Consider the following 14,826-nt stretch of genomic DNA (forward strand, 5'->3'; position numbering starts at 1 on the left):
TTTGGCAAGGCATTGCTTCCATTGCACCATGCTGATGTGACCCCCAGGTGGCCACCATCCCAGTTTGCCCAGGACCAAGGGGCAATCTTGGATGCAGGACCTTCAGTGCTCAAATCAGGAAAGTCCCAGGCAAACAGGGACAAACGGGTCACCCTCCATGAACAAGGAGCTCCTTCAGCCCCTTCCCGGTGACTCTGCTTGGGGTGGAGGGAGGGGCAGAGGCCAGAGCCCAGCGGCAACTCCGCACCCACTCATCCGGGCCCAGAGGGGTGCACCAGCCCCTGGGGGAGTCCTGCCATGGCCACCCACAAGCTGCTCGGAGGAGAGACAGCGGGACTCCTGGTGGCCGGGAACGAGACTCAGCATCTCCAGGGCAGGGCCGGGAGCCGCCTCATCTCATCCACTCGTGGACACACCCAGGAGTTCTGCTGGCAGCAGGAAGCTGGTGGGCTTCTGTTTGCCGATGTCTGTCCGGAGAGGGAGGTGGGCTTGTTTCTGGGACAGCCGAAAAGCACAGAACCAGTATTGCCTCCAACCCTGTGGCTTCCGCCTGGCCAGCCCCTCACCGAGTCATCGTGGCTCCTTCAGGAATCACAGACTGGGGTTTCCCAGGCACCGTCAGCTCAGTTGGCAGGACTGACTTTGGACAGGAGACATGTGAGCCCCTGACTGAAGCTCTGCGGCTGAGGACCCCCACGGCACACAACAGGCCCCAGGAATGCACAGCTCCCGAGAGGGGCTGAGAACATTCCTGGGGTTTCCAAAGCTCAGATCTAAGGCTAAATGGAGTGCTCTGCTTTAAGCAGGAACCCAGGACATGTGAGTCAGAAAGGAGTGGGGAGAGAGGAAGGAAGGAAGGAAGGAAGGAAGGAAGGAAGGAAGGAAGGAAGGAAGGAAGGAAGGAAGGAAGGAAGGAAGGAAGGAAGGGAGGGAGGGAGGGAGGGAGGGAGGGAGGGAGGGAGGGAGGGAAGGGAAGGAAGGGAAGGAAGGGAAGGAAGGGTTGGGAGGAGAGAGACACAGAGAGAAAGAAGGAGAGAGGGAAACAGGGAGAGAGAGGGAGAAAGGACCTGCTGAAACATGAAGACAGATCCAACCAGAAAGAGGAGAGAGGGTTGAAGGAGGTAGGAGAGAGGTAGAAAGCTGAGGGAAACTGAGGAGAAGGAAGGAAACTCCATTCTGCCCTCATGCCTAGGCAACAGGGGCTCATTCAGAAAGCGCAGTGGTTCTGGGCCCGGGGATGCCCTGGGGCTGCCCGGATGCTACAGAGCTCAGTCGCCTCCCGGAGGCAGAGCTCAGCCCGTGTCTGGTGTCGGTGTCACCTCCAACCCTCGTCTCCTGGCCTAAGGTGAGCCACACACATTTCTACACACGGAAAGGAACTGTGGAACCGGAGAGGAGGAGCCCAAAGACCGATGCAGACGACTGAAGGCCCAGGCACAGCAGAGACGCCCAGACGAAGAGCACCCGGGGGTGAGGGCACTGCCCTGCCAGCCCCTAAGACATTATAAAGACACGCTAAAGACAGTGGCAGCAGGCGGCACTGGACTGGCAGAGAGACCCATGGGACAGAACAGAGCCAGGGCAGCCCCACGCACTGATGTGAGCTTGGTCATGCCCAAGTTCACGCTGCAGGCGGCATCATGGGAAACAGCGCTTGAACTCAGGTTACCTATACTTTAAAATAAAATGTGATAATCCCCCAACAAGTTTAAAATTTTTTCAAAGAAATGATTTATGATCTCGTGATCAGTAAGACAGTCTTTTTTAAAAATCACACAAGCCATAAAAGAAATAATTGAGAAAATGTAACTGCTTAAAAATTTTTAAAGCTTTTTCAAGGCCAGGTGGGGTGGCTCACGCCTGCAATCCCAGCACTTTGGGAGGCTGAGGCGGGCAGATCATCTGAGGTCAGGAGTTTGAGACCAGCCTGGCCAACATGGTAAAACCCTGTCTCTACTAAAAAAGAAAAGAAAAATACAAAAATTAGCTGGGCGTGGTGGCAGGCATGTGTAATCCCAGCTACGTGGGAGGCTGAGGCAGGAGAATTGCTTGAACCGAGGAGGCGGAGGCTGCAGTGAGTGGAGATCACACTGCTGCACTCCAGCCTGGATGACAGAACAAGACTCCATTTCAAAACAAACAAAAAACAAAATAACAACAAAAGGTTGGGCACAGTGGCTCACACCTGGAAGCCGGCAGAGCAAGACTCTGTCTCAAAAAAAAAAAACTTATTCAAAAAAAAAAAGAATACAAAACCAACAGAAAGTGGAAAAACAAGTCAGAAGCCCAGAGATGCTTGCAGCACACATAACTGAGAAAGTTTGTATTCAGAATGCATTTAGGACTCATAAAAACCAATGTTAAAAAACACACGAAACAATCGGAAAACAAAAGACCAAAAAAAGGCATTTCATACAAGGAAATGTGTGTAGCCGATAAAAACGTGGGGCTGTATTCGACCTTATTAGCAACCAGAGATACGGACATTGATGCCGCAATGAGAAACCGTTGGATAGGCATTCAATACTCAAACCATCTTTAATGGGGTAAATGGGGTAATAGCCGGTATTGACAAGGATGTGGGTCCAGGATCAATCAGACACAATTGGTGGATGTGTCACCGCTGCAGCCACGTTGGAAACAGTTCGGCCTCATCTGACAAAGCTGAAAATGTGCCTCCCTAAGACCCGACAACTCTCCTTGGCAAATGTTCTAGAAGAAGTCTTGCCCATGTGCACCAGGAGACATGGATGTTCACAGCAGTGATGCTAGAACAGGTTAAAATCACATCCACCACCCAGAGAACCGAGGGTTGCTGTGCATGCTGATGCTGGAATTCCACGCAGCACTGAAAAAGTGAGCCACAGCCACACATCTGCACATTTGCCCATATCAGAAACGACACAGAGGCAAAAAAAAAAAAAAAAAAAGCAAACTGCAGAAGAATTACACACTGGAATTCCATCCAAATAAAGGTCAGAACTATTCAGCTGAGCCACATGTGACTTAGAGTCAGAAACAGCAGATAAAACTATAAAAGCAAAGAATACAAAACACCACACTCAGGACGCTGTTCCCATTTGGAGGAAGGGGGAGAAAGCAGGGAATGAAACCGGGAGGCAGGCAGGACCCGGAAGGCCACGCCAGCCATCTGTGCCTCTGGCCGGTCATGCACACAGGACACACTTTGCTTATTCATTATTTACACATAAATGTCTCTGCATATTTCATCATGCTCGGAAAGAACACAAATGAAGGCAAGAAGCTAACGCAACGGGACAGAGGGGCCGAGGGAGGAGAAGCCGGGCAGGCTCTGGCTAGGGAAGGCTTTTTCTCGACACCCCCTGGCCAGCTGTTGGGAGCTGTGCCCTCCCCCTTACCACCCCCCACCGTCTTCTGATGCTCTGTCCTCGTCCCACAGAAGTGACTGGTCTCTGAGTCTGACACCCGGCACGTGAGCATCCCCAGGCCGTGATGGGCAAGGCGCACCTGTGGTCCCCGCCTGGGGGCTCATGAAAAACGCATGTGGGCTGCGCTGCACTGTGCTGACCCGGGCTGGTCGGGGATGTGTGGACACAGCCGCTAGTTGGAAACGTCCGCTGTGCCACTGGCTGGTGGAAGGTGCCACTGGCTGGTGGAAGGTGCCGCTGGCTGGTGGAGGATGCCGCATGGCTGATGACCTGGCTTCCCCCTTCCTTGTCCAGTCGCCTCTTCCTTCCTTCTGGTCCTCACTCCGACTTAACCCACAGCTTTGGGTGGGCTCCTTGCTGCCCCAGCAGACCCAGTGGGCAAGGAGGGGCGACCCCCAGGATCCTCAGAAAAGCAAACCCTCTCTCCACAGTGCCCCTTGCTGCCCACGTTTCCCCAGGTGGGTGGGGGCCACACAGCGGCAGCCAGGTCTCTTTCAGTGCCTCCCTCCGCCTGGCCCAGGAGTGACACCCGAGAATCCCGCTCAGCACCCACCAATGCACAAGCCAGGGCAGCTAACCTCTGCCCAGTGGGAGCAGGATGCTCTTGGGCCAATTCTTCCCCCCTTGCCCCTCTAGGCAGACTGTCCTGATGGCCTTTCCAGGGTCTGGGGGGGAGATCCCGAGAGCCTGAGCCGTCAGTCCTGCCTGGGGGAATCACTCACCCTCCAGTGGGCTCCACCTCCTTCCCTGCCCCTCCCCACAGTGTGGGAACCTGCGCCTCAAGCTCTGCCTTCCAGCCGTCTAGGCTGAGCCCCCAGATGACACCCCAGAGCCTCCATAGAGCCCTGAGGCTGCCCCAGGCTCTCTGCCAAGGTCCAGCCAGGGGAGGGATCCCAGCTCTCCCGCTGGCTCCAGCCCTGGCCCGTGTGGCCTCCTGATCTGGCTCCCAAACCAGCCTTCAAAGCCACTCACTGTGACGGACACAGGAGGAATGCCACCTCATCCAAGGTGAGGACGAAGAATGGATCCACCCCATCAGCGGTGTGAGTGTGTGAACCCGCTCAGCCCAGAGGTCTCAGCTTCCACTTCTCAGGGGACAAAGGCACCAACTTTTACCAACACTGGAATAGAAGGACACTCCGTCGGGCAGGCCTCTGTCTGTCTGTCCCTGGGTTAACAGCTATTGAATGATGGACAGAGGGTACGTGTCTGCAGGATTTATCAACGTCTCTGTTGACTATTGATGACAATTGGATTTTTAAAATCCTAGGGCACAGGGGGTTTCACTCTATAGAAATTGCACCTTGATAAATCTGAGCAAAAACTCTTAAGGAAGGACAAAGGGATGGGGACAATTGGTCCATTCTCCTGTCTCCAGATGGCCCAGCCCGTAAGTGATCTGGTCATCCATTCTGCTGGCCATCCCTCTTGTCCCCTCAGGACAGACCCAGCTTTTGGCTCTGTTTCTACAGAGATCGATGCACCTTCCCGCTGTCCATGGCTTCTCACAGACAGGCCCAGGAGACTGTGTGGGGCAGGCCCCAACACAGGCAGACCCAGTGTGCAAAGCCCCCTCACTGAGGCAGGAGAAGGCGGGGAAGACTTCCTGGAGGAGGTGCATTTTGGCGGCTGCATAGGCGTCCACTGGGTAGAAACGGATGGAGAGGCTGGTGCAAGCTGAGGAGCCTGGGTAAGGCTGTGGCATGAGGCACAGGGAGCTGTAGGATGTGGCTGAGATGGGGCCAAAGGGGACCCTAGGGAAGAGTCAGGGAGAGCCTGTCCACCTTGCTGAGGAATCTGGATTCTATTCCCTGGGAGCACTGAGGAGCTTTGAGCAGGAAGCACCAGGACTGACTCCGTGGATGGAAAACTGAGTGGGCAGAGACAGGGGGGCACACGGCCAGAGGCAGGAGCCCCAACAGGGCCTGGAACCGTAGCCCTGTGAGAGACCACAGTGGTCAGGGCGAAGGATGAGAAGATGAGAACTGTGGGGACCCCTGAAAGTGGAGGTGAGGGATCGGGATGGCACCCAGGTGTGGGCACAGGAGGGCAGGGGCACTCCGGAGGCAGGAACGGAAGAGCCACGGAGGGACTGAGTTCTGGGCATGTCAATCCCCAGCGCTGGCAGGGCTGCTGGGGGACCCGTCCAGAGAGTATGGGGACATGGACACAGGCACCATCATTACTCCGTGATGGACGAAGTGACAGGCTGGCCATGCAGAGGGACAGGCAGAGGACACGGTCCTGGGAAGCACCCTCGGGTACAGGCAAGTAGAGGTCCTAAGCCAAGGGGCCTGGCCGGGGAGGACAGGGAGGTCAGAAAGCCACAGGAGGGTATCCGAGGATGCTGAGGGCTGTGAAGCCACCAAACAAAGCGAGACCAAAGGTGGCAGACAGCGGCCAGACCACGATGACAGGGCACAAAGGCTTCAGAGCAGGGCAGGGCTGGGAGCCAGAGTGCAGGATGTGCCTAAAACCCCTCACTCTAAATGCCCCTGAAGATGAAGCACGGGGCATCCACGCTGCAGAGCCCCCCAGAGAAGGTGGCTCCTGGGCCTCAGGCTCAGCTACCCGGCCTGGAGCAGGAAGCCCCTCAGCAGGGGAGTGAGCTATCAAGCCCAATGCCTCAAGCCAGAGGGACCCAAAGTGTGCCTGGGGACCCCCAAGCATCCCTGAGAACCCTCCAGGGGTTCTCAAGGTCAAAGCTCTATGCATTTTTAACACTGAGACAATTTGCCCCTTTCACTGAGTGGACTCTCTTGCTGTTGGTCCAAACGCAGTGGTGGGAAGACTGCCGGCTGACAGGGGCAGGGCCAAGCCCCACACCCTCAGCCACCGCACTCCTTGCCGCACACACTTGCAGGAGGAAAAGCGAGTTGAACAAAGTGAGCCTGTCACTCCAGGGAATAGAAATGATGGTCTTTGTTATCAATGATAAAATCTATTCTTTTTTTTTTTTTTTTTTGAGACAGAGTCTCCATCTGTCGCCCAGGCTGGAGTACAGTGGCACAATCTCGGCTCACTGCAACCTCCGCTCCCAGGGTTCGAGCAATTCTCCCACCTCAGCCTCCCAAGTAACTGGGATTACAGGCACCCACCACCACACCCAGCTAATTTTTGTATTTTTTTATTAGAGATGGGGTTTCACCATGTTGGCCAGGCTGGTCTCAAACCCCTGACCTCAAGTGATCTGCCCACCTTAGCCTCCCAAAGTGCTGGGATTACAAGCATGAGCCACTGTGCCTTGCCAAAATCTACTCTTTTGAAGAGAAATTAGAATTTGGGGAACTGTTATCCACCACAGACAGCTTGACGGTCTCCCAAGAGTTCCAGACTTTGCTGATAAGAACAGAGATGGTATTAACAAGTATGATTTTTGATACTGCAGAGCAAAAATTGTTTTTGATATAGTAGTACATTTTTTTCCAGACCACCAATGCATGATGATACAAGATCATATGTGGCTAAAAGATCCATTCAAAGTGCAAGACAGACCAGTGGATCTTAGGATAACAGAGCAAAAACATTCATTAACATGCTTTCAGTTTCCAGATTGCAACTAACCCCTGAGAACCCAGTACTTGTGAAGTGTCAGTGCAATGTCAAAGAGGGAGCGTCCACCTCCCCAGGCTGCGCGCAGGAGCAGCTACAAGATTCCAGCTGTCTTCTATCAAGCCAGAAGTTAGAGAAATTTGCAGAAATATAAAACCATGCTACTTTTTTTTTTTTTTTTTGCTTTGGAAAAAATACATTTCATCATAAATATGTATGCCAACATGTAATAACTATGATCTTTAATGAATTAATAAATATTTTTCCTTTTTTATTTTTTTAGATGGAGTCTCGTTCTATCGCCCAGGCTGGAGTACAGTGACACAATCTTGGCTCACAGCAACCTCCACCTCCCAGGTTCCAGTGATTCTCCTGCCTCAGCCTCCCGAGCAGCTGGGATTACAGGCACACACCACCACGCCTGGCTAATTTTTGTATTTTTAGTAGAGACGGGGTTTCACCATGTTGCCCAGGCTGGTCTCAAACTCCTGACCCAAGCAATTCACCCTCCTGGGCCTCCCAAAATGCTGGGATTATAGGTGTGAGCCACCGCACCTGGCCCATTCCTTTGCATCCTTTATAATAAGCTAAGAAAGCACCTTCCTGAGTTCTGTGAGCTGTTCTAGGAAATTTTCAAACCCAGGAAGGAGGTTGTGGGAAACCCGGTGTAAAGCCAGTCAGTTGGAAGTGTAGGTGGCCAAAACTCGCAACTGGTGTCTAGAGAAGGGGCAGTCTTGGGGCGAAGCCTTCAGCCTGTGGGGTCTGATGCTATCTCCAGGTAGTGGCGAAGTTGAATTGAATCAGAGAACATCCAGCTGGTGTTGAGAGCTGGAGGGAGCCCGCTCTCCTGTTAAGAGACACAGCCGGTCAAGTGCAGTGGTTCTTGCCTGCAATCCCAGCACTTTGGGAGGCTTAGGCGGGAGGATCACGAGGTCAAGAGATCGACACCATCCTGGCCAACATGGTGAAACCCCATCTCTACTAAAAGTATAAAAATTAGCCAGGCGTGGTGGCACGTGCCTGTAGACCCAGCTACTCGGGAGGCTGAGGCAAGAGAATCACCTGAACCTGGGAGGTGGAGGTTGCAGTGAGCCGAGATTACACCATGGAACTCCAGCCTGGTGACAGAGCGAAGCTCCGTTTAAAAAGAAAAAAAAGAAGAAGAAGAAAAAGAAAAAAGACACAGCACATTTGGTGTCAGGAGGAGAAAAACAGCCTCTCCCCAGCTCCCAGGAGAAATCACGCTGAGGGGCCACATCAAGGTCACGTTTCCCTTCCTGGGTTCATTCTCCAAAGTCAGCATCTGCCAAATTTCTGCTAGGGCTTCCCACCTCGGGCTGTGTCCGCTCAAGTCCTGTGCCCCTGAATCTGGTGACCCTCAGCCCTCCTCCCCAAGGAATCAACCCCCAAAGCAGACCCAGACTGTCCTGCCTTGGGCTGTCCTTGCAAGGAAGAAAGAAATGGCAGCAAAATGAGCCCAGATCCTGTTTTCTTACTTGCTATGTGACGCTGTGCTGAGTATAAATAAATATATAAATAAATGAATAATTTAAGTTTTTCTAAATAAGTAATGAAAAACGGATGTGTGCGTCAGTCATAACTATGTTTATGGACTAGAGCTGCAGTTAATCGTTGGTTAAGAATAAAATGTGACAAGAATGAATGGAATATTTTAAATTCACAATTAAATTTGAGATCTAATTTAAAAAAAAAAATACCGCTGGATCTGACATACTCAGGTCATGCCTGCTGGGTCTCCCCAAAATGCCTTATATGCACATGCACACACATGCACATGCACACATGCGCACATGCGCACATGCACATGCACACATGCACATACATGAACATATGCACACAGGCATACTCACACATGCACATGCATGCACTCGCATGCACACATGCACAAGCTCACACATGACATGCTCACACGTGCACACAATCACATGCACACAAGCACATGCACACGCTCACACAGGCACACACTCACATGCACACATGCACATGCACACATGCACACATGCACACACACATGCACTCGCATGCACACATGCACATGCTCACACATGCACACACACACTCACATGCACACACACATGCACACGCTCACACATGGACACACTCACATGCACACATGCACATGTGCCTCCAGGGCTGCCCCCTTCACACGGCTTTGCTTGCCCAGCTTCCCTCAGGTCCAGGTTCCCAAAGCCCTCCCCTGACCACAAAGTTTCCAGGCTGACCTTGGGTTTGGCCCCATAATGGAGGCAGAGCCAGACACCACCTCAGAGACAGCTCAGTCCACCCGCAGCTGTCCAACCAGGTCAGAAAGGCCCAAAGAGGCCACATGATGCTGAGGTCACCTGGCCTGCCTGAGGGAGCTGGGTCCAGCTCAGCCCTCCAATTCCCGGGGTCTCTTCCCAGACCCCAGGAGGCCCGATGGGTGGTGGTTCTAGGGGCCTGAACTGTGAATGTGGGACGCAGAGCTGGACCAGGGCTCCAGAGCACAGGCTGCGGGACGGGAACGGGCTCTCCTGGCGGGAGGAAGAGCCCATAGCTGTCCGCCCGGCTTGTCGTCGCGCACGAAGCAGGTGTCGGTCAGCTGGGACAGGCCATCTCGAATTGGCAACCACCCCACTCAAATACATGGTTTTAAGTGAGCCCCACTCTGCAACTCTGGCCAACACAGCTATCCGCATTTGTTTGCCTAGCTCGGAAGGGGAAAAAAATATCAAGAGGCAGGCGCTTCAAGTGAAAATGTATCCAACTCCCAGCAAAAGGTTGTGCTGCGGGCCCACGGCCAGGCGGTATTCTTGGATTGGACCTCTTCCCTTGCCCTAAATTTAACCAGCTGGAAATCTTTTTTTAAGCGGCATCCTATTCAACCTTTTGAAATAAAGATTTGCCTTTTAATGGGAAATCTGCATTCCATTGTGGAGAAGGAGCCGGCACCCTTGGCTTAGCCCAGCTCCTCCTGGCACGCAGCTTCCTGGTTTTGGCTGCAAACCCAGGAAAGCTCACATGTGCGGGGGTGGAGGCCCCTGACCGTCCAGGCTGCTGTCCCTGGGCCGAGGGGACATTCTGAGACGGGCACAGAGGCTTTCTTAGGGAAAGCAGGAAATTAAAAGCAACAGCAATGAAAAGACACCTGCCAAGAAAATAAGACGTTCTTCTATTGTTTGCTCACGAACGTGCCCCACGCATGGGAGCTGCGTGCACCCCATGGTCAGGGAGAAACACCCGCACACACTGGCTGGGTTCAAATCTCGCCCTCCTCGCTCATGAAACATCTCTGTGTCTCAGTTTCCCTATCGGTAAATCAGGGGTGAGGACAGCACCTGCCTCCCAGGGGCTGCTACACAGATTAAGAGAGTTAATAGCGGAACAGCACGTTGGTAAGAGCACAGGTAGGGCCAAAAAATAAACGACAGATGAAATGGGTTCTCTCCTGGAAATGGCTCGCTACCAAATCACGCAGGAGGGAGGGTCAGGAGTGGGGAGAAACGTTTAGTCCAGGTTCGATTCTGCAGCCTCGGGTGTGAGGCCGGTGCTATGCAGGGGCTGTGGGAGCAAGGACATGGCCTTCACCAGCATGGAGAGATAAGGCAGATGTGGAGGTGGCCCCAAAGTGGGAGATGTCAGGGCAGAACTGGCAGTTGGGAATGTCTTTAGGGACAAAAAGGGACTCGAGCCAACCCCGAGGGAACTGGGCAGGCAGAAAGGGCGGGGCCCAGTGGGGGAGCAGCTCCTATCTTCCCGCAGACACACTAGGACGTCAGACAATAATGGAGCCTGTGTTCCGGGCACCTGGTCCAGATGGAGGCTATGCAGGTTGGTAGAGGCCAGGAGAGGAGGCGGGCACTGTTTCAGGACCCTGTATATGTAGACAACTTGATTTTCAAATGTATCACAGAAGTGATGGCTGTGCGAGGTATGAGGACCCGATGGAGACTCTGAATGATGATGGAGAGGACCAGAGAGGACCGCCCATCGGCTGAATCCCAGAGCACCTGGGGCATCTGGTCCCTTGTACCGGAGAGACAGTCAGGCAGCGTATGAAGGAAGGCACCCTATGGGGATGGCACCAAGGGCCCCAGCCAGCCCCAGACACTGGAGGGAGACACGGGAAATGGAGGAAGTCAGTCCAGGCACAGGGCCCTGTAAGCTGTTAGTTCCAAGGACAGGACTACCCAGGGTAGAATCAGAGCATGGCCACCTCTGCACAGCAGATGCTGTCCGGGAGGGCACGGGGGAGCCTGGGCAGGGTGAGGGGTGCACATGTGGAAAATTCGCCCAGCCGTACCTCTGTGGCACAGCTATCTGAGCACGTGTGCCTGTGTCTGAGTGCACATGCATGTGTGCCTGTGTCTGAATGCCCATGTATGCACATGTGCCCAAGACCGGGGACAGCAGATCCTGCAGGCCAGCTGTAAAGAGGGAAGGGGGAGCCCTGGACTAGAGCAGATCTCAGGAACCCCAAATCAGGGACTCATTCTCTTCATTATAACCTCGGGAGAAGAATTACAGAAAGTTACGAGAATTGCAATCACTGCCTTTGTGTGCCCAAGGTATGTACACTTGACCGTACATATGTTACGCCCTGATGAAAATGTTCATTAGGATAGAATATTTGCATAATTATATGTCGAGCTGTACTCTATTTTGGTAGGAAGGTAGGGGACTTCATGAGATGACCTCTCAGAGTTCTCAGGTTTCTTAAGGGCTATGACGGAGTGGAATAATGGCCCTACAGATGGCCACATCCTCATCCCCAGAACCCAACCCCTGCTTCTGTGAACCCTACTCTCTGTGAACTCATTACCTTGCATGGCAGAAGTCATGGGAATCAGTTAAGGATCTGGAGATGGGAGATTATCCGGTGGGGCAGGTGCAATCCCAATGTCCTTAGAAGTAAAAGACGGAGGCAGGCGGGGTCAGGGTGATGTGATGGATGGAGCTCATGGAGGGCACACGCCAGGAGTGCCACAGCCTCGAGAAGCTGGGAAAGCCAAGGAAGCAGATTTTCTGCCCTTTGAGCCTCCACGGGGGAACACAGCCCTGCTGACACCTTCATTTTAGCCAAGTCTAACCTCCAGACCGTAAGATAACAAATGTATAGCCTGGCACAGTGGCTCATGCTTGTAATCTCAGCACTTTGGGAGACTGAGGCGGGAGGATCAAGTGAGCCCGGGAGTTCAAGACCAGTGTGGGCAACGAAGTGAGAACCTGTCTCTACAAAACACTCCTTTAAATAAAGATAATAAATTTGTGTTATTTTAAGCCACTTAATGTGCAGTAATTTGTTAGGGCAGTAACAGATAACCAACACAGACTGTGACTCTCCGGGCACTGGGAGTCTCTATCCACCCTGCCACCATCCTTCCCAGAAGCTTCCCTTCTTCTGTCCAACCTCAGGACCTGCTCCCTCAACAGACAGGAACTAAGGTGCACCATCGGGAGGCTGCATGCCATGAGCATCTTAAGGGACAACACACCAGAAGAGACGTACGCGTGCCTTGGAGGCGGCAGAGGTACCCTGTGGATGGGAAGATGTGTAGCCGCTCAGGGCATGTGTGGCCACACACTGTGGCAATTCCTACACCCACGATGCAGGCAGCTGGCCTGTGGGCTCTCTCTCTCTCTCTCTCTCACACACACACACACACACAGACACACACACACAAGCACAGGTGTGCACATGTGCAGGCACCAGCTCCCTTCACCCAGCCCATCCCTGCTGGGAGCCAGAGCACATACCTGGACACCCAAGGAAGCAGGCAATGCACGTGTCCTTTCCACCCTGGAGACAGGTGCCGGCACCTCCCCCAGATTCCCTCAGCCCCTCCCCAGTCACAGCTCGGAGCTTGCAGGCCCTGCTTGGAGGGCCATTCATCAGCCTGGTTTCTGAGAGGAGCTTTCGTGCCGTGGGCCTGTGTGGGCACCTGCACCCATGTGGACCTTCTGTAACCGGGAGGCTGTGCCACGTCTGTGGGTAGTTCGGTGTGCACATGCTGGATAGGCACATGCGTGTGGGTACATGTGGGCCTACAGTGGCATGCATGTGCACGCGTGACAGGGGCTGACAGGTCCTAGGCCTGAAGTCGCGTGGAATCTCGGAATCCTGAGGCCTCCTCTCAAGCACTGTGTCGTCCCCTGCTGAGGTCCCTGAGTCACCATGATACTTGGTGCCCGGCCTCTGAGTTGCCAGCCTAGCACTGCCCTGCCCTGCTCCCCTAGGGGGTGGGAAGTTCCCTCCAGAAGCTCCTGTCACAGCTGCACCTGAGGCGCCCAGCTCCCAGCACAGGCCCCGAGGGACAGCAGTGAGGACCAAGGCCAAGGAAGCTCCCATTTCCATGACAACAGCAGGAGGGGTCACAGGAGCTGCCAGAAGCTGGGAGAGGCAAGGAAAGCCCCCGCCAGAGCCTCAGCGAGAACACGGCCCCACTGACACCTTGACCTCAGGCTTCTGCCTCCCGCAGCCATTAGTGAGCACATTCCCGTTGCTTCCGGCCCCCCCGTGTGGGGTCTTGTTATAGCAGTCGCAGGAAATTCACGTGGCCCCTACTGGGGTTTGGGCCCGTCGGTCAGAGGCTCCGCGTACAAACTGGCCCCCCAGAAACCACATGGACGGGGAGGGCCCCGCATCACAGCCAGGATGCCACCCACCCCCAGGGGCCACACGCCCGGCCCTGCTGTTGTCCTAGGCGGGATGCCCTGTCATTCTGGTTCAAAAACGCGTGTGTTCCCTGCCGGAGCTGTACAAACACTTCCTCTCGGAGTTTGGAAGATCTTTCTGCGCATCCGATTCTCAAGTTCAAAGAATGATGGAAACAAGAAACAGCCCCAAGCCTGGGATGGCAGAGCTGGAGCCAGCCCTCTTCCCCGGAGAGGAGGTCAGGCCGGGCTGCAGGAGCCTGGGCAGAGGCCTGGGCCAGGACGGCAGCCCCACCCCTGAGCGGGAAGAGCAAGGCAGAAGGAAGAGGGCAGGAGCTGGGCTCTGCATGGTCACTGCAGGCTGACTCCCAACTGCTTTAGCAGGGTCAAAAATATGACCAGGTGTTTGGAAATGAGAGCTGGCCAGGAATGGAAAAGCTCCTCCGAGAGAGACCAGAGGTGCCCTGGAGCACGTTTCTAGAGTGTGTGTGCTCACTCGCTCGCTCTCTCCCCCCTCAATCTCGCTCTCTGTCTTGCTACCTACCTCCCTCTGATACGGAAGGGAAGTTCTGGGAAGGGGAGGGCATGGTCCCTTTAAATGATATGGAAGGGGGTTAAGGAAATGCTGGGTAGAGAGGGGCATGATCCCTGGCTAGGAGCCAGGGCTTAGGGGAAGGTGTCCAAATGCATTTTCCAAGATCACCCTGGCCCGCCATGCCCCCATCCTGGGCCTATAAAAACCCGAGACCCTAGCGGGCAGACACGCAGAAGCTGCTAGACAGCGGGAGGAACACATGGGCAGAAGAAGACAAGCAGCCAAGCGGCCAGGACATGGAGAGGACGTGGAGGGGAGCATGTCGGCAGCCCGACTCCACAGGAAAACCATCTCCCTTCTGGCTCCCCCATCTGCTGAGAGCCACTTCCACTCAATAAAACTTTGCACTCATTCTCCAAGCCCGTGTGAGATCCAATTCTTCCGGTCCACCAAGGAAGAAACCCTGGGATACAGAAGTCCTTCTGTCCTTGTGATAAGGAAGGGGGCCTAATTGAGCTGGTTAACACAAGCCGCCCACAGACGGCTAAAGAGGACCCCATAACACACGCCCTGTGGGGCTTCGGGAGCTGTAAACACTCACCCCTAGACACCGCCATGGGGTCAGAGCCCCATAGCCTGCCCGTCTTATGCTCCCCCGGAGGTCTGAGCAGCGGG

General features: G+C 54.2%; 1 protein-coding gene across 1 annotated transcript in view; it reads left to right on the top strand.

Annotated features, from left to right (window-relative positions):
* Positions 1 to 14,826, top strand: part of CBX2 (chromobox 2) — a 192,913-nt gene that overhangs the window by 84,910 nt on the left and 93,177 nt on the right. The gene's annotated exons all lie outside the window — the stretch shown is intronic.

The sequence above is a fragment of the Macaca mulatta genome, chromosome 16, assembly GCF_049350105.2.
Source record: "Macaca mulatta isolate MMU2019108-1 chromosome 16, T2T-MMU8v2.0, whole genome shotgun sequence".
Classification (NCBI taxonomy): Eukaryota; Metazoa; Chordata; class Mammalia; order Primates; family Cercopithecidae; genus Macaca; species Macaca mulatta.